Source organism: Schistocerca nitens, chromosome 11 (genome assembly GCF_023898315.1).
Source record: "Schistocerca nitens isolate TAMUIC-IGC-003100 chromosome 11, iqSchNite1.1, whole genome shotgun sequence".
NCBI lineage: Eukaryota > Metazoa > Arthropoda > Insecta > Orthoptera > Acrididae > Schistocerca > Schistocerca nitens.
This window is the reverse complement of record NC_064624.1, coordinates 184,122,097-184,141,185: the sequence shown is the minus strand read 5'-3', so window position 1 is coordinate 184,141,185 and position 19,089 is coordinate 184,122,097. Positions and strand designations below refer to the sequence as shown.

At 48.4% G+C, this 19,089-nt stretch overlaps 1 protein-coding gene across 1 annotated transcript in view; it reads left to right on the top strand.

The window, feature by feature from the left end:
* Nucleotides 1-19,089, top strand: part of LOC126212759 (protein twist-like) — a 281,543-nt gene that overhangs the window by 167,771 nt on the left and 94,683 nt on the right. The window lies entirely within an intron of this gene.

Below are 19,089 nucleotides of genomic sequence, written 5' to 3'. Positions count from 1 at the left end.
CAAATATTTTCCTTGTTTTATTCTGCGTAAGGCTATATGCAACACTTCGGTCTTACAGTCAAATTTATATTCTTTTTCTAATTGTAGTACGGATTTTGCGATTTCGGGCGTCTTCGGAAGGAAACGTTCACTTTAAAAATATATGGCTTGGGATGTATTTGTACGAGGTTAATGAAATTTTAATACATTATAGCCAAATACATTGTTAATGTAAATCTCAAGTTACAACATTTTCCGATCACCCAAAAAACCACGATAGTGCAAAATAAATCGATAATCAAAAACTTTGTCATATCGTGGATATTTCAATAAACAATACAAAATTCTTACTCATTATCTGTGTTATTTCAAAATAGGATCAAATAAGATCAAAATACAGGTATAGTACTGGAATAAACCAAGTTTAAAGGGCAATATGCCTTCCATTTATTTTCTATTGTGAATGAGTGGTGAGTCATGAAAAAGACCTAGTTCATTTCAGGGAGTGAGCAGTTCTGATCCGATCTCTGAAAAGAACAGTTTTGCCCATCTCTAGTCCCCACCCAGTCACAGTCTCTTGTCACGGGGGCGAGTCGCGTGGAAACCAGCGATACACACTCCAGACACGCCTGTGTAATGTGGAAAGGGCAACTAGATGGCACGGGAGGCAGGCTCGCCAGTATAAAAGGGGGTGGGGTCATTGTCAGTAGAGAAGCAGTGACATCACAATGGTTCAGTCCAGAGAACTCAGTGACTGAATGTGCCGTGGTCATTAGATCTGACCTGAGAAAGAAATTCTTTAGGGGGATCATACGTAAATTGAAGCTGTAGAGTAGAAGAAATAGACGGAAAGGGAGGGCATCGTTGCAGTTAGCTGCATCGGGATATCAGTGGCGATCAGCAGTAATGTGTACTGGACCGGGTTTCGAACGCGGGACCTCCTCCTTACAGGGGAACCTCCCCATCGCGCCCCCCTCACATTTAGTTATAAGTTGGTACAGTGGATAGGCCTTGAAAAACTGAACACAGATCAATCGAGAAAATAGGAAGAAGTTGTGTGGAACTATGAAAAAAATTAGCAAAATATACAAACTGAGTAGTCCATGTGCAGGATACGTAACATCTAGGGAAGTATCAACCCAAGAGCGCCGTGGTCCCGTGGTTAGCGTGTCCGGCTGCGGAACGAAATGTCCTTGGTTCAAGTCCTCCCTTGAGTGAAAAGTTTAATTTTTTATTTTCAGACGATTATCAGGCAATCACACATAATCAACTTCGCTCTCCAAAATTCCAGGACATGTTCAGATTTGCTTGAACATATGCAGGATTTGACGGTCTACACACGGAAAAATTTGGAAACTTTAAAAACACATGTTTTGACAGAGCACAGGGAAAACTGTGCGACTGTGAAACCGTTGCATTCATTTGTTGCAGTTTATGTGACAAACTCTTATGTTTTCATCACTTTTTTGGGGGTGATTATCACATCCACAAGAAAAAAAAAATCGGGCGAGGTAGAAGAATCTTTTTACCCATTCGCCAAGTGTACAAGTTAGGTGGGCCGACAACATATTCCTGTCATGTGACGCACATGCCGTCACCGGTGTCGTATAGAATAAATCAGACGTGTTTTCCTGTGGAGGAATCGGTTGACCTATGACCCTGCGATCAAATGTTTTCGTTTCCAATTGGAGAGGCACGTCCTTTCGTCTACTAATCGCACGGTTTTGCAGTGCGGTCGCAAAACACAGGCGCTAAACTTATTACAGTGAACAGAGGCGTCAATGAACGAACGGACAGATCATAACTTTGCGAAAATAAAGAAAGTAAACCTTTCACTCGAGGGAAGTCTTGAACCAAGGAACTGTTGTCCACCCACCTAAGTTGTACACTTGGCGAATGGGTAAAAAGATTCTTCTACATTACCCGATTTAGGTTATCTTGCGGATGTGATAAACACTCCCAAAAAAGTGAAAACATAAGAGTTTGTCACATAAACCGAAAAAATAAATTTTCAAGCGAGGGAAGCTGCTCACGCTAACCACGGGACCACGGCACTCCAGAGCTCAGACTACCCTTGACCTTGCCTATCTTGCACGTGGCCTACTCAGTTTGTATATTTTGCTTATATTTTTCCACACAACTTCTTCCTGTTTTCTCGATTGATCTGTGTTCAGTTTTTCAAGGCCTATCCAACTTGCCAACTTATAACTAAATGTGAGGGGGGTGCGATGGGGAGGTTCCCTTGTTAGTAGGCAGGTCTGTTAATCACTGCACCAGCCGGGACGCAGCATTATCACAACTACGCGCACTATCTTGACACGCCTCACAACCAATTCACACTTCGCTCCAGACTCCAGCATCCGACATCACACTGTTTATTTTGAAAAGTATTGTTCCCTGTAAATGCTGTAGATAAAACGAAACAAAACTGTAAACAGATGAAAAACGAAAATTGTAATATGTACGACCTGTTTTAAAACATCACGTAACAGGTGTATAATTTGGTATAATGAAATGAAATGATCGGATGGCATTGTTGGCTGGGAGGCTCCATGCGGGGAAGTTCGGCCGCCGTATTGCAAGTCCTTTTTTTAGTTGACGCCACTTCGGCGACTTGCGAGCCAATGATGATGAAGAACACACAACACCCAGTCATCACGAGGCAGAGAAAATCCCTGACCCCGCCGGGAATCGAACCCGGGACTCCGTGCGCGGGAAGCGAGAACGCTACCGCACGACCACGAGCTGCAGACATTTGGTATAATAAATAAATATATCACAGTATCTTGTCTGGTTTGGGCTCTCGAGGACGAATTAGCTGTCATTTCAGATACCAAATTGAGAGTGCCCTCGTCAGAATTCAAGCCTTGATGACGTAGAGGGTGGACACACTCCATATTGATATCCACTAATGTGTGTGTCTGGATAGTTTTCTCGTAAAAGTAAAGAAAAAGAAATGGAAGAGGTCGCCTTAGCGACTGAACCTCGTGAAAAGCCGAAAGCCAGTTCAGAAGGAAATATGAAGTAAACGTTGTTGTGGAACTTCAGTTTTTGATACATCATTTTAATAAATTGCAGACGATCTTGTCGGTCCATGGTCGTACCTGTATGTACCATGACTGTCCTAAGAAAACTGCTGTGTGATCTGTCGACTAAGAAAGTGTTCACTTGTTCCAAGGATTAGCGCAGCGTTTGTCGAACACCGTGTTGCGACTAGAGATGGGGGATCCGCTCCTGAACTGTTTTATAGAGTTGAATCTTTCAAACGAGTGAACAATCAGTGATTCAGAAAAAGAACGGTAGCTCCAAACGTTTCCCCACAGCAGAGAGCAGAGAGAAGAGAGAGAGAGAGAGAGAGAGAGAGAGAGAGAGAAAGAGAGAGAGACGGAGCATATCAGCGGGGCCTCTGCTGGTCAGAGCACACTGCACGCCACACAACACAGCCAGCGCCGGCCTCTGCCCTGCTTCTGCCTTGGCTGCCTGCATTGTGCAGTGCCCCATTGGATTTTGTGTTTCACATATGCCGTGCCGTCTCTGTGCTTCCTCTGCCGCGTGCAGTCTCTGGCGCAGCTTAACTTAGCATCGCACTCCGTCGGCGATCGTTTCAGTCGCACGTCCTGCCCTCTGGGCAGTTGATGCGAGCAACAGGACAGAGAGCCTCCTAGCGGAGAACATAAGAACTACTTGCAACAACCTGCTCGCAAGAGAACGGACGATTTGTCTCGGAACAGGTGACTGGTGGCCGTTCACCGCTCCCCCCACCCTCGGAACTCGCCCGCTCAACGCTCACCCCACCGTTCTCGACTCTAGCCAGAGCGTTGAGCAAAGCAACTCAGGTGCCACTCTGGTCTCTGGGGTCTTAGCTCACGCAGTAATACAGCTCACCGCTCGACCAGCTTGACTCAGCGCCTCTGCATCGGAGTTCGTCTATTCTGGATATTGTTCTTCGTACTAATATCAATATGTATATTACATAATTATGTTACGTATACATCATTTGTTTTTATTTTATTTTTATTTGTTTAAACTGATCAGATGAGGTTCCTGACGACTCCTCTTACTATAGGATTTTTTATTATGGACACTCGAATTTACACTTTAATTACAAGCGAACCAATAAACGTATCGCAAAATGTGATACACCAATATTTTCCTTGTTTTATTCTGCGTAAGGCTATATACAGCACTTTGGTCTTACAGTCAAATTTATATTTTTTTTCTAATTGTAGTACGGATTTTGCGATTTTGGGCGTCTTCAGAAGGAAATGTTCACTTTAAAAATATATGGCTTGGGATGTATTTGTACGAGGTTAATGAAATTTTAATACATTATAGCCAAATACATTGTTAATGTAAATCTCAAGTTACAACGTTTTCCGATCACCCAAAAAACCACGATAGTGCAAAATAAATCGATAATCAAAAACTTTGTCATATCGTGGAAATTTCAATAAACAATACAAAATTCTTACTCATTATCTGTGTTACTTCAAAATAGGATCAAATAAGATCAAAATACAGGTATAGTACTGGAATAAACCAAGTTTAAAGGGCAATGTGCCTTCCATTTATTTTCTATTGTGAATGAGTGGTGAGTCATGAAAAAGACCTAGTTCATTTCAGGGAGTGAACAGTTCGGATCCGATCTCTGAAAAGAACAGTTTTGCCCATCTCTAGTTGCGACACGCTGGTGTGTCGCGAACATGTGTCAGCTGAATCGCGATATTTGTAATGTCTTGTAATCTTCCACAGATAAAATATGCAGAATTCGACAAATTCTTTCCTCTTCAACATTGTTACGTAATAAATTTGTAAGGTTCGTATCTGATAGTCGTTCGGTAATTTAAAAAGAAAAAACATGTTTATGGACTTTATGCTTTTTTGACATCTAGGGAAAAAAATAAGATGTATTTCCTTTCCTGTTCCACTCGCAAACAGAGCAAGAGAAAAATTGAAACATTCCCTTAGAAAAATTAAAAATGACAGTGCTGGTAAACCTCTTACGTTATTTGATTTTCAAACAGCTGAGCAAAACGGAACGTGCTCAGACATTTCTCTCTTTACTTATTCTGATCAACACCAATGTGTGTGTCTGGATAGTTTTCTCGTAAGCAGCATATTTATCTGCCGTTTTGTTCTGAATTCGGATTTGGCGGATATGATGCACGTGTAAATAATGTTATTGTTTTTGAGGAATTCGAGTGGTCTAGGTGGAGGCAGTATGCTTCTACTTTGAAGCGTATTGTTGAAGGAAGACCTGTTACTGTTAATGAAAAAAATAAACCTGTTATGGTTATACAGCATCGTGGTTTGGTGATATTTGTATCAAACGAGTTTAATATCGGTGACGAAGCTCTTATTTCACGTTTGAATGTTATTCACGCTGACTGTCACATTTTGCATTGTCGTTCTTTGAAGGCGGAACTGGATGCGTCGGATGTGGAAACCCCGGAGGAGGTCGTTTGCATATCGTCGGATGAGGATGATACGGAAGTTTCGCGCTGCACGCCCCAGGCGTTGGATACGCCGACGGACGAATCTCACAAGGGAACCTCCCCATCGCACCCCCTTCAGATTTAGTTATAAGTTGGCAAAGTGGATAGGCCTTGAAAAACTGAACACAGATCAATCGAGAAAACAGGAAGAAGTTGTGTGGAACTATGAAAAAAATAAACAAAATATACGAACTGAGAAGTCCATAAGCAAGATAAGCAACATCCAGGGTTACGTGAGCGCTGGAGCGTCGTGGTCCCGTGGTTAGCGTGAGCAACTGCAGAACGAGAGGTCCTTGGTTCAAGACTTCCCTCGAGTGAAAATTTTATTTTCGCAAAGTTATGATCTTTCCGTTCGTTCATTGACGTCTCTGCTCACTGTAATAAGTTCAGTGTCTGTGTTTTGCGACCGCACCGCAAAACCGTGCGATTAGTAGATGAAAGGACGTGCCTCACCAATGGGAACCGAAAACATTTCATCGTAAGGTCATAGGTTAACCGATTCCTCCACAAGAAAACACGTCTGATATATTCTATACGACACTGGTGACGGCATGTGCGTCACATGACAGGAAAATATTGTCGACCCACTTAACTTGTACACTTGGCGAATGGGTAAAAAGATTCTTCTACCTCGCCCGATTTTTTTTTTCTTGTGGATGTGATAATCACCCCCAAAAAAGTGATGAAAACATAACAGTTTGTCGCATAAACTGCAACAAATGAATGCAACAGTTTCACAATCGTACAGTTTTCCCTGTGCTCTGTCAAAACATATGTTTTTAACGTATTCAAATTTTTCCATGTGTAGACCGTCAAATCCTGCATATGTCCAAGCAAATCTGAACATGTCCTGAAATTTTGGAGAACGAAGTTGATTATGTGTAAGTGCCTAAACTTTGATAATTGTCTGAAAATAAAAAATTAAAATTTTCACCCGAGGGAAGTCTTGAACGTTGGACCTCTCGTTCCGCAGCCGCTCACTCTAACCACGGGACCACGGCGCTCCTGATCTCATATGTTCCTTGACGTTGGCTATATTGCGCATTGACTACTCAGTTTGTATATTTTGCTTATTTTTTCATAGTTCCACACAACTTCTTCCTGTTTTCTCGATTGATCTGTGTTCAGTTTTTCAAGGCCTATCCACTGTGCCAACTTATAACTAAATCTGAGGGGGGTGCGATGGGGAGGTTCCCTTGTCAGTAGACCTTATATTTTTTTTTAGCGCAATGCAATCTGACTTTCAATAATCCCTACAAAAGAATGGCCCTGACTTAGAATAACCTGTACCTTTGCACGAATCACTTACCTCACAAAAATCTTCGTTACTGGAACTACTGCAATACAGCGAGCGCCAGTACTGCCAGCTAAATAAAAGATTGTAACTACTGAAGGCACTAACTACTGATAGGCATAGTTAGCAAATGAAAGATTTTGATAGAGAACAAGCAATGTATTTACCTTAATAGTGTTCAAAAGTCATAATATATACACTCCTGGAAATGGAAAAAAGAGCACATTGACACCGGTGTGTCAGACCCACCATACTTGCTGCGGACACTGCGAGAGGGCTGTACAAGCAATGATCACACGCACGGCACAGCGGACACACCAGGAACCGCGGTGTTGGCCGTCGAATGGCGCTAGCTGTGCAGCATTTGTGCACCGCCGCCGTCAGTGTCAGCCAGTTTGCCGTGGCATACGGAGCTCCATCGCAGTCTTTAACACTGGTAGCATGCCGCGACAGCGTGGACGTGAACCGTATATGCAGTTGACGGACTTTGAGCGAGGGCGTATAGTGGGCATGCGGGAGGCCGGGTGGACGTACCGCCGAATTGCTCAACACGTGGGGCGTGAGGTCTCCACAGTACATCGATGTTGTCGCCAGTGGTCGGCGGAAGGTGCACGTGCCCGTCGACCTGGGACCGGACCGCAGCGACGCACGGATGCACGCCAAGACCGTAGGATCCTACGCAGTGCCGTAGGGGACCGCACCGCCACTTCCCAGCAAATTAGGGACACTGTTGCTCCTGGGGTATCGGCGAGGACCATTCGCAACCGTCTCCATGAAGCTGGGCTACGGTCCCGCACACCGTTAGGCCGTCTTCCGCTCACGCCCCAACATCGTGCAGCCCGCCTCCAGTGGTGTCGCGACAGGCGTGAATGGAGGGACGAATGGAGACGTGTCGTCTTCAGCGATGAGAGTCGCTTCTGCCTCGGTGCCAATGATGGTCGTATGCGTGTTTGGCGCCGTGCAGGTGAGCGCCACAATCAGGACTGCATACGACCGAGGCACACAGGGCCAACACCCGGCATCACGGTGTGGGGAGCGATCTCCTACACTGGCCGTACACCACTGGTGATCGTCGAGGGGACACTGAATAGTGCACGGTACATCCAAACCGTCATCGAACCCATCGTTCTACCATTCCTAGACCGGCGAGGGAACTTGCTGTTCCAACAGGACAATGCACGTCCGCATGTATCCCGTGCCACCCGACGTGCTCTAGAAGGTGTAAGTCAACTACCCTGGCCAGCAAGATCTCCGGATCTGTCCCCCATTGAGCATGTTTGGGACTGGATGAAGCGTCGTCTCACGCGGTCTGCACGTCCAGCACGAACGCTGGTCCAACTGAGGCGCCAGGTGGAAATGGCATGGCAAGCCGTTCCACAGGACTACATCCAGCATCTGTACGATCGTCTCCATGGGAGAATAGCAGCCTGCATTGCTGCGAAAGGTGGATATACACTGTACTAGTGCCGACATTGTGCATGCTCTGTTGCCTGTGTCTATGTGCCTGTGGTTCTGTCAGTGTGATCATGTGATGTATCTGACTCCAGGAATGTGTCAATAAAGTTTCCCCTTCCTGGGACAATGAATTCACGGTGTTCTTGTTTAAATTTCCAGGAGTGTATATATCAGTTCATGACATCCAGTCTTACAAATTTCCTCTTTCTGACGAACACACGTCCAGATCGTCCGCTCTCAAAACTCCGCCATCTCTCTCCACACATCCACCACTGCTGGCGGCTCACCTCCAACTGCACAACACTACGCGCTGTTCACATCCAGATGCCCAACACTACACAAGCGAATATTCCAACAGTGAGTCCAACCAGCCACAGGCTGCACACAGCGCAGTCAGCGATTTTCATACAGAGCGCTACATGGCGTTTTACCAACATAAAAACCTAAGCAGCCTACTTACAAAATGACTATCTATGTGCCTCAGCGTTAGCTATAATTTCCCGTACCTTATCTGGGTGGTCCTTACGTGCAGTGTATGCTGTCGGCAGTAGAATCCTTCCGCTGTCAGATTCAAATGCCGATTCTCCAAAATCCGTCAATCTTTCTCGAAAAGAAAGTCGCCTTAGCTCCAGGGATTCCCCATTTAAGTTGTAAGTAGGCTGTAACTCTTCAGTAACTGACAGACTGCCAGGAGCACCAGACCGAAGATGGAACACCCAGAAGTGGGACTGGTGGGCGCGGACCGCAGACGGAACATCCAGAGCCGCAGTGGACGAAAAACGGAGCGGCAACGCTCCAGCAGGTCGTGGTGAGCGGGCGCGGACCGCAGGGGGAACGCTCGGTACCCCAGACCGTAGATGAAACCCCCAGGAGCGGGGTTGGTGGGCGCGGACCGCAGAGGGAACACCTAGAACCGCAGCGGACGGAAAACGGAGCAGCAACGCTCCAGCAGGTCGCAGGGAATGGGCGCGGACCACAGAGGAAGCGCCTGCAGCCGTGGTGGAGGGGGAAGGCCATAGGCATAAATACTGGACCAGGTCCACTCGAGGAGCAGTCTCAGGTCGCACCTGACGAAGGTTACGAGCTACGTGACCGAAATATCGTGCAAGTACGACGCTGATATCCGGCAGAACACCCGACAACCCAAGATGTCTTGTAAGTAGGCTGTTTAGGGTTTTTTATTGGTAACGCCATGTAGGGCTCTGTATGAAAATCACTGACTGCTGTGTGCAGTCTGAGGCTGGTTTGCATTGTTGTCTGCCATTGTAGTGTTGGGCAGCGGCAGTTGGATGTGAACAGCGCGTAGCGTTGCGCAGTTGGAGGTGAGCCGCCAGCAGTGGTGGATGTGGGGAGAGAGATGGCGGAGTTTTGAGAGCGGATGATCTGGACGTGTGTTCGTCAGAGAGAGTAAATTTGTAAGACTGGATGTCATCAACTGATATATATATTATGACTTTTGAACACTATTAAGGTAAATACATTGTTTGTTCTCCATCAAAATCTTTCATTTGCTAACTATGCCTATCAGTAGTTAGTCCCTTCAGCAGTCAGAACCTTTTATTTAGTCGGCAGTATTGGCGCTCGCTGTATTGCAATAGTTCGAGTAACGAAGATTTTTGTGAGGTATGTGATTCATGAAAGGTATAGGTTATTGTTAGTGAGGGCCATTCTTTTGTAGGGATTATTGAAAGTCAGATTGCGTTGCGCTAAAAATATTGTGTGTCAGTTTAGTGATGATCAGAATAAGTAAAGAGAGAAATGTCTGAGTACGTTCAGTTCTGCTCAGCTGTTTGAAAATCAAATAACGTAAGGGGTTTACCAGCACAGTAATTCACTAATTTTTCTAAGCGGACGTTTCATAAAGTTCCTAAAGCATCCGGTATCAAACCTAGCAGCCAGCTGCCCGCATCTCGTGGTCGTGCGGTAGCGTTCTCGCTTCCCACGCCCGGGTTCCCGGGTTCGATTCCCGGCGGGGTCAGGGATTTTCTCTGCCTCGTGATGGCTGGGTGTTGTGTGCTGTCCTTAGGTTAGTTAGGTTTAAGTAGTTCTAAGTTCTAGGGGACTGATGACCACAGCAGTTGAGTCCCATAGTGCTCAGAGCCATTTGAACCATTTTAGCAGCCAGCCCCTGAACTTCTTCGATATCTTCCTTCGATCCGACCTGGTGCGGTTCCCAAACACTCGAACAGTACTCGACAATAGGTCGCTACAGCATTCTACATCCGTTTTCGGTTACAGGTGAACGTTTCTTTCCCACAATTGTGCCAATAAACCAAAGTCTATCATTCGCCTTCCCTCCCAAAGTTCTCGCTTGCTGGTTCCATTTCATATCGCTTTGCAACGTGACGTCGAGGTATTTAAACAACGTGACTGTGTGAAGTAGGACACTACGCGAATATTTCCCTACTCATCTGCATTATGTTACATGCTTCCATATTCAGTGCTAGCTGCCACTTATCACACAAAGTAGAAACTTTGTGTAAATCGTGTTGTAACGCAGCACCGTCAGCAAACAACCCCAGATTGCTGCCCACCCCCGCCGCCAAATGATTCTTGTATACAGAGAACACCAGCGGTCCTCTCCCACTTCCCTGGGCACTCCTGACCACACCCTTGTCTCTGGTGAACACTCGCCGCCGAGGAATACACACTGGATTCTCTTACTTAAGAACTCTTCGAGACACTGACATACAGGGTTATTACAAATGATTATTACACTTCTGGAAATGGAAAAAAGAACACATTGACACCGATGTGTCAGACCCACCATACTTGCTCCGGACACTGCGAGAGGGCTGTACAAGCAATGATCACACGCACGGCACAGCGGACACACCAGGAACCGCGGTGTTGGCCGTCGAATGGCGCTAGCTGCGCAGCATTTGTGCACCGCCGCCGTCAGTGTCAGCCAGTTTGCCGTGGCATACGGAGCTCCATCGCAGTCTTTAACACTGGTAGCATGCCGCGACAGCGTGGACGTGAACCGTATGTGCAGTTGACGGACTTTGAGCGAGGGCGTATAGTGGGCATGCGGGAGGCCGGGTGGACGTACCGCCGAATTGCTCAACACGTGGGGCGTGAGGTCTCCACAGTACATCGATGTTGTCGCCAGTGGTCGGCGGAAGGTGCACGTGCCCGTCGACCTGGGACCGGACCGCAGCGACGCACGGATGCACGCCAAGACCGTAGGATCCTACGCAGTGCCGTAGGGGACCGCACCGCCACTTCCCAGCAAATTAGGGACACTGTTGCTCCTGGGGTATCGGCGAGGACCATTCGCAACCGTCTCCATGAAGCTGGGCTACGGTCCCGCACACCGTTAGGCCGTCTTCCGCTCACGCCCCAACATCGTGCAGCCCGCCTCCAGTGGTGTCGCGACAGGCGTGAATGGAGGGACGAATGGAGACGTGTCGTCTTCAGCGATGAGAGTCGCTTCTGCCTCGGTGCCAATGATGGTCGTATGCGTGTTTGGCGCCGTGCAGGTGAGCGCCACAATCACGACTGCATACGACCGAGGCACACAGGGCCAGCACCCGGCATCATGGTGTGGGGAGCGATCTCCTACACTGGCCGTACACCACTGGTGATCGTCGAGGGGACACTGAATAGTGCACGGTACATCCAAACCGTCATCGAACCCATCGTTCTACCATTCCTAGACCGGCAAGGGAACTTGCTGTTCCAACAGGACAATGCACGTCCGCATGTATCCCGTGCCACCCAACGTTCTCTAGAAGGTGTAAGTCAACTACCCTGGCCAGCAAGATCTCCGGATCTGTCCCCCATTGAGCATGTTTGGGACTGGATGAAGCGTCGTCTCACGCGGTCTGCACGTCCAGCACGAACGCTGGTCCAACTGAGGCGCCAGGTGGAAATGGCATGGCAAGCCGTTCCACAGGACTACATCCAGCATCTCTACGATCGTCTCCATGGGAGAATAGCAGCCTGCATTGCTGCGAAAGGTGGATATACACTGTACTAGTGCCGACATTGTGCATGCTCTGTTGCCTGTGTCTATGTGCCTGTGGTTCTGTCGGTGTGATCATGTGATGTATCTGACCCCAGGAATGTGTCAATAAAGTTTCCCCTTCCTGGGACAATGAATTCACGGTGTTCTTATTTCAATTTCCAGGAGTGTATTTGAGATATTTTCACAATGCTTTGCACACACATACAAAAACTCAAAAAGTTTTTTTAGGCATTCACAAATGTTCGATATGTGCCCCTTTAGTCATTCGGCAGACATCAAGCCGATAATCAAGTTCCTCCCACACTCGGCGCAGCATGTCCCCATCGATGAGTTCGAAAGCATCGTTGATGCGAGCTCGCAGTTCTGGCACGTTTCTTGGTAGAGGAGGTTTAAACACTGAATCTTCCACATAACCCCACAGGAAGAAATCGCATGGGGTTTAGTCGGGAGAGCGTGGAGGCCATAACACGAATTGCTGATCACGATCTCCACCACGACCGATCCATCGGTTTTCCAATCTCCTGTTTAAGAAATGCCGAACATCACGATGGAAGTGCGGTGGAGCACCATCCTGTTGAAAGATGAAGTCGGCGCTGTCGGTCTCCAGTTGTGGCGTGAGCCAATTTTCCAGCATATCCAGATACACGTGTCCTGTAACGTTTTTTTCGCAGAAGAAAAAGGGGCCGTAAGCTTTAAACCGTGAGATTGCACAAACACGTTAACTTTTGGTGAATTGCGAATTTGCTGCACGAATGCGTGAGGATTCTGTACTGCCCAGATTCGCACATTGTGTCTGTTCACTTCACCATTAAGAAAAAATGTTGCTTCATCACTGAAAACAAGTTTCGCACTGAACGCATCCTCTTCCACGAGCTGTTGCAACCGCGCCGAAAATTCAAAGCGTTTGACTTTGTCATCGGGTGTCAGGGCTTGTAGCAACTGTAAACGGTAAGGCTTCTGCTTTAGCCTTTTCCGTAAGATTTTCCAAACCGTCGGCTGTGGTACGTTTAGCTCCCGGCTTGCTTTATTCGTCGACTTCCGCGGGCTACGCGTGAAACTTGCCCGCACGCGTTCAACCGTTTCTTCGCTCACTGCAAGCCGACCCGTCGATTTCCCCTTACAGAGGCATCCAGAAGCTTTAAACTGCGCATATCATCGCCGAATGGAGTTAGCAGTTGGTGGATCTTTGTTGAACTTCGTCCTGAAGTGTCGTTGCACTGTTATGACTGACTGATGTGAGTGCATTTCAAGCACGACATACGCTTTCTCGGCTCCTGTCGCCATTTTGTCTCACTGCGCTCTCGAGCGCTCTGGCGGCAGAAACCTGAAGTGCGGCTTCAGCCGAACAAAACTTTATGAGTTTTTCTACGTATCTGTAGTGTGTCGTGACCATATGTCAATGAATGGAGCTACAGTGAATTTATGAAATCGCTTCAATCATTTGTAATAGCCCTGTATTTGGAATTTCTTCCAATAGCCTCTTCGTTTTTGTGGCGGACGATCTGGATGTGTGTCCGTCACAAAAACGAAATTTGTAAGACCTTAATAGCCTGCAATGGAGCACCGCGTCAAGTGCTTTCCGGAAATCTAGAAACATGGAATCTGCCTGTTGCCCTTCATCCATTGTTCGCAGTGTATCACGTGACAAAAGGACACGCTGAGTTTCGCACGAGCGATGCTTTCTAGAACAATGCTTCTCAAGAAAGTTTAATACATACGATCTGAGAATGTGTGCAAGAGCTCTGCAGCAAACAGATTCAAAATGGTTCAAATGGCTGTAAGCACTATGGGACTTAACTTCAAGGTCATCATTCCCCTAGAACTTAGAACTACTTAAACCTAACTAACCTAAGGACATCACACACATCCATGCCCGAGGCAGGATTCGAATCTGCGCTTGTAGTAGTCGCGCGGTTCCCGACTGAAGCGCCTAGAACAGCTCGGCCACAGCGGCCGGCACAGGAAACATAAGTTAGGTATCCAGAATGAGATTTTCACTCTGCAGCGGAGTGTGCGCTGATACGGGACTTCCTGGCAGATTAAAACTATGTGCCGGGCCGAGACTCGAACTCGGGACCTTTGCCTTTCGCGGGCAAGTGGTCTACCATCTGAGCTACCCAAGCACGACTCACGCCCCGTCCTCACAGCTTCACTTCTTCCAGTACCTCGTCTCCTACTTTCCAGACTTTACAGAAGCTGTCCTTCGAACCTTGCAGAACTTGCCCGCGAAAGGCAATGGTCCCGAGTTCGAGTCTCGGTCCGGCACACAGTTTTAATCTGCCAAGAAGCTGCGATATTGGCCTGTAATTTTGCGGGTCCGTTCTTTTCCCCTTCTTAGACACTCGAGTCACGTGTGCTTCGGAGTTTATGCTAGGCGATAGATTCACGATAAATGCTATCCAGGTAAGGGGCCATTGCCGTAGAGTACTGTTTGTAAACCCGAACTGGTATTCCATTCGGACCTGGTGGTTTATTTCCTTTCGGGTCTTTTAGCTGTTTCTCTTCGCGAGGGGTACTTATTACTACTGTACGTCTCCCATACGGGATTTTTGGACAACATAGTTGTAGATATGAAGCAGCGATTAGCATGATTAATCAATTATTCAAAAAGCAGTCTTAGTCGATTTTATTATTACTACACCGCCAACCGGTTTCCAGTCGGCGTAGGGGTCATCTTCTGGGCGTTTACATTGTGAAATTATCCGTCAGAAAGCCTCCATTGTACAACGGCTAAAATTTCGTAAATTTAAAATACACTCCTGGAAATGGAAAAAAGAACACATTCACACCGGTGTGTCAGACCCACCATACTTGCTCCGGACACTGCGAGAGGGCTGTACAAGCAATGATCACACGCACGGCACAGCGGACACACCAGGAACCGCGGTGTTGGCCGTCGAATGGCGCTAGCTGCGCAGCATTTGTGCACCGCCGCCGTCAGTGTCAGCCAGTTTGCCGTGGCATACGGAGCTCCATCGCAGTCTTTAACACTGGTAGCATGCCGCGACAGCGTGGACGTGAACCGTATGTGCAGTTGACGGACTTTGAGCGAGGGCGTATAGTGGGCATGCGGGAGGCCGGGTGGACGTACCGCCGAATTGCTCAACACGTGGGGCGTGAGGTCTCCACAGTACATCGATGTTGTCGCCAGTGGTCGGCGGAAGGTGCACGTGCCCGTCGACCTGGGACCGGACCGCAGCGACGCACGGATGCACGCCAAGACCGTAGGATCCTACGCAGTGCCGTAGGGGACCGCACCGCCACTTCCCAGCAAATTAGGGACACTGTTGCTCCTGGGGTATCGGCGAGGACCATTCGCAACCGTCTCCATGAAGCTGGGCTACGGTCCCGCACACCGTTAGGCCGTCTTCCGCTCACGCCCCAACATCGTGCAGCCCGCCTCCAGTGGTGTCGCGACAGGCGTGAATGGAGGGACGAATGGAGACGTCTTCAGCGATGAGACTCGCTTCTGCCTCGGTGCCAATGATGGTCGTATGCGTGTTTGGCGCCGTGCAGGTGAGCGCCACAATCAGGACTGCATACGACCGAGGCACACAGGGCCAACACCCGGCATCATGGTGTGGGGAGCGATCTCCTACACTGGCCGTACACCACTGGTGATCGTCGAGGGGACACTGAATAGTGCACGGTACATCCAAACCGTCATCGAACCCATCGTTCTACCATTCCTAGACCGGCAAGGGAACTTGCTGTTCCAACAGGACAATGCACGTCCGCATGTATCCCGTGCCACCCAACGTGCTCTAGAAGGTGTAAGTCAACTACCCTGGCCAGCAAGATCTCCGGATCTGTCCCCCATTGAGCATGTTTGGGACTGGATGAAGCGTCGTCTCACGCGGTCTGCACGTCCAGCACGAACGCTGGTCCAACTGAGGCGTCAGGTGGAAATGGCATGGCAAGCCGTTCCACAGGACTACATCCAGCATCTCTACGATCGTCTCCATGGGAGAATAGCAGCCTGCATTGCTGCGAAAGGTGGATATACACTGTACTAGTGCCGACATTGTGCATGCTCTGTTGCCTGTGTCTATGTGCCTGTGGTTCTGTCAGTGTGATCATGTGATGTATCTGACCCCAGGAATGTGTCAATAAAGTTTCCCCTTCCTGGGACAATGAATTCACGGTGTTCTTATTTCAATTTCCAGGAGTGTATATCTATTCGTACATTTACGTAGAAAACATTTGAGTCAGTTTACTAACACGGCTAATATGGCAGGACTCCAATGTCCTTGTGGTGAGGACGCAGTTGCCATGGTTTATAAAGCGTATATCAGGCGCCCTCTAGTTGTGTAGCGAGGACGCCGTCGTCATGGTAGCAGCTGGTGTGTTTGTATGGTGTTATCTTTGCCCTTGCCATCTATTCACGTGATCTCAGCACGCTATTTATGCCCATACGAAGGGTCAGTCTCGCATAGTTTCCAGCACAGGCAATCATCATAGGCCGCACCGCTCGCTCCTTTCGCCTCCATGCTCACCCTCCATGGTCGTCCCATCCAGCTCACCCCACCCTGAGATACCTCGGCCTCACCCTCGACCGACACCTCACCTGGACCCCTCATCTCCAGACCTTCCAGCAGAAAGCCCATTCCCGCCTCCGTCTTCTGAAACTCCTGTCTGGCCGGACATGGGGATTGCATCTTTCTACCATCCTTCACACCTACAAATCCCTCATCCGTGCTATCCTCTGTTACGCCAGCGTTGCCCGGATCTCCGCCCCCACCCGCTTTTACGAGGCCCTCCAAATCCCCGAACGCCACGCACTCCGCCTTGCCTTCCGTATCCGCCTTCCTTCCCCCACACGGCTCCTGTATGAACTGATCCCCTTCCCCCACCTCCTCCTGTTCCTCCAACACCTCCGCATCCTTTACATTGTCCGAGGGCTCGCTCCCCCCCACCGTCTGGTTTCCTCCTTCCTCTCCACCACCCGCCCGTTGCTGCACCTCTATCGCTGTATCCCTCCCTCTCTCCACCCCCACACCCTCCACCAGGGCAATTTCGAGCGCCTCCCCCTCCCGGATGCTGAACTTCACCGTGACATCTGCCCTTCCTTCCAACTATAACCTGGCCTTGTTCCCCCCCCCCCCCCACTCCCCATGGCCCCCTTTTTCCTCTCCCCTCCTCCCAGAGCGGATTTTCCTCCCCTGAGACCCTGAACCCCACACTTGCCTCTTTCCCTCCCACATCCCTCCCTACCTGACCCTCTTCAGCGCGCCCCCCGCCCATCTCCCGCCCTCTCTTCCCTTCCCTCCCTTCTTCCAGTCTCCCTCGTCTCCTTTCGCCTGGTAGATCCTCCGTTTTGATCACCATCAGTGTTCCACGTCAGTGTTGTGTTTAGTGCTGTTTCTCCTGTGCGTTGAGAGGTGTGCTTTTAATTGTGTACTGCCTTGAGGTTCGCCATCAGTGTTTGTTATGTGCTACGCCATCCGTCAGTGTCAATACTTTTTATGCTCCGGTCATACTGTGCCTCGTGTTCTTTTAATTGTCGCAGTGTGTGGCTTTTTGTGTGCGCTACTTTTTTACAGCTTTTTATCTCCATTTTACAGTCGCCCTTTTTTTGTCTATTACCTTCCCCCTTTTTTATATCTATGTTCACCATATCCTCTCTGTTGTGTACATAGTTCTGCGTAGTCAGTGCGTACACAACTTTCCCACTAGAGCGCGCCCCGCTAAGCACAACAGCGCAGGTGCAGCGCTCGTCCGTCTCTGCACTACGAGATGGCGCTGCCTTAGAGACGGACCAAATTCTGCTTCCGCCGATCCGCGTATTAATATGTAACGCAGCCAGGGAGATTGCTGCTAACGTAGAACCTTTTCACCTCGCGGATCACACTCGCGGAGTGATACCTGAACGCTCGAGGTATTATAACGAGTGTACAGACTTCCGATTAGTCAGTCTGCATTAGTCTGCATTTGTGTGTACCAGTCTATAGTCAAGTTTCAGTCTGCACCTAATAATATTATCATATTCCTGTACTTAGCCATGAAAATAAATGTATAGGCACTTTCTCAAGTATCAGAGACATGTGAGAATAAGATTAACGTACCAAGACCAAAGGAACTTCAGATTGTCAATTGTAAACAGCATCCAGAATCAAGTTACGTAATATCTATCTTTTTTATTATTTTAATAAACGTTTGTGAAAATTAATCAAGTTCTGTTTAAAGTTGGTCACCGTCAATCTGCTACTCTAAGCGTGCAAGTGGCATTTCTATCGTCTGACCTAACGGCAGAAGATAAACACGCCACGATAAGACCACGAGACATATTGCTGACACTCGTCTACTTTGTTAGAGCGACAAGTCAAACAATCTGATGGTGTGTGTCCCGAAGGTCTTACAGTACACACACCACACTCTCCTTTGTATATTTTTCACTGTCTTCTATTGTCTGTTCTACGTCTCTCGACTGAAGAGCAGCGCATATGCTGCTGCCAGCCCACCCCGATGGAGAATTGAAATACAATAAAGGAAAAAAAGAAAAAAATTCCAGCAGTCGACCAATGGTGTAAACGCCCAGAAGATGACCCCTACGTCGGGTTGAAACCGGTTGGCGGTATAATAATAATTAATGCGATTAAGAGTGTTTTTGAATAATTGATTGGCCCATACGGGAGTGTGCCCGATGGTCCAATGACGGTACGATTGGTCTGCCCCAGAGGAAGCGAGAGGTCAGTTTGTGGTGTAGCGGCGCGGTCACTGCACGCTGCCTGTAGCTTCTGCTAGCCGTGTCGCCCTATCGCGACCGTGTGGGGCGTGTGTGGCGTCTGGTGAGCGTATCCGGTGTCCGGCGGACGGCGCTTATCAGCTGCGCTCCCTGTGGACAGCCGGCGGGCGCGGTGACCACTGCCGCTCTGGGGAGAACCACCGAGTCTGCA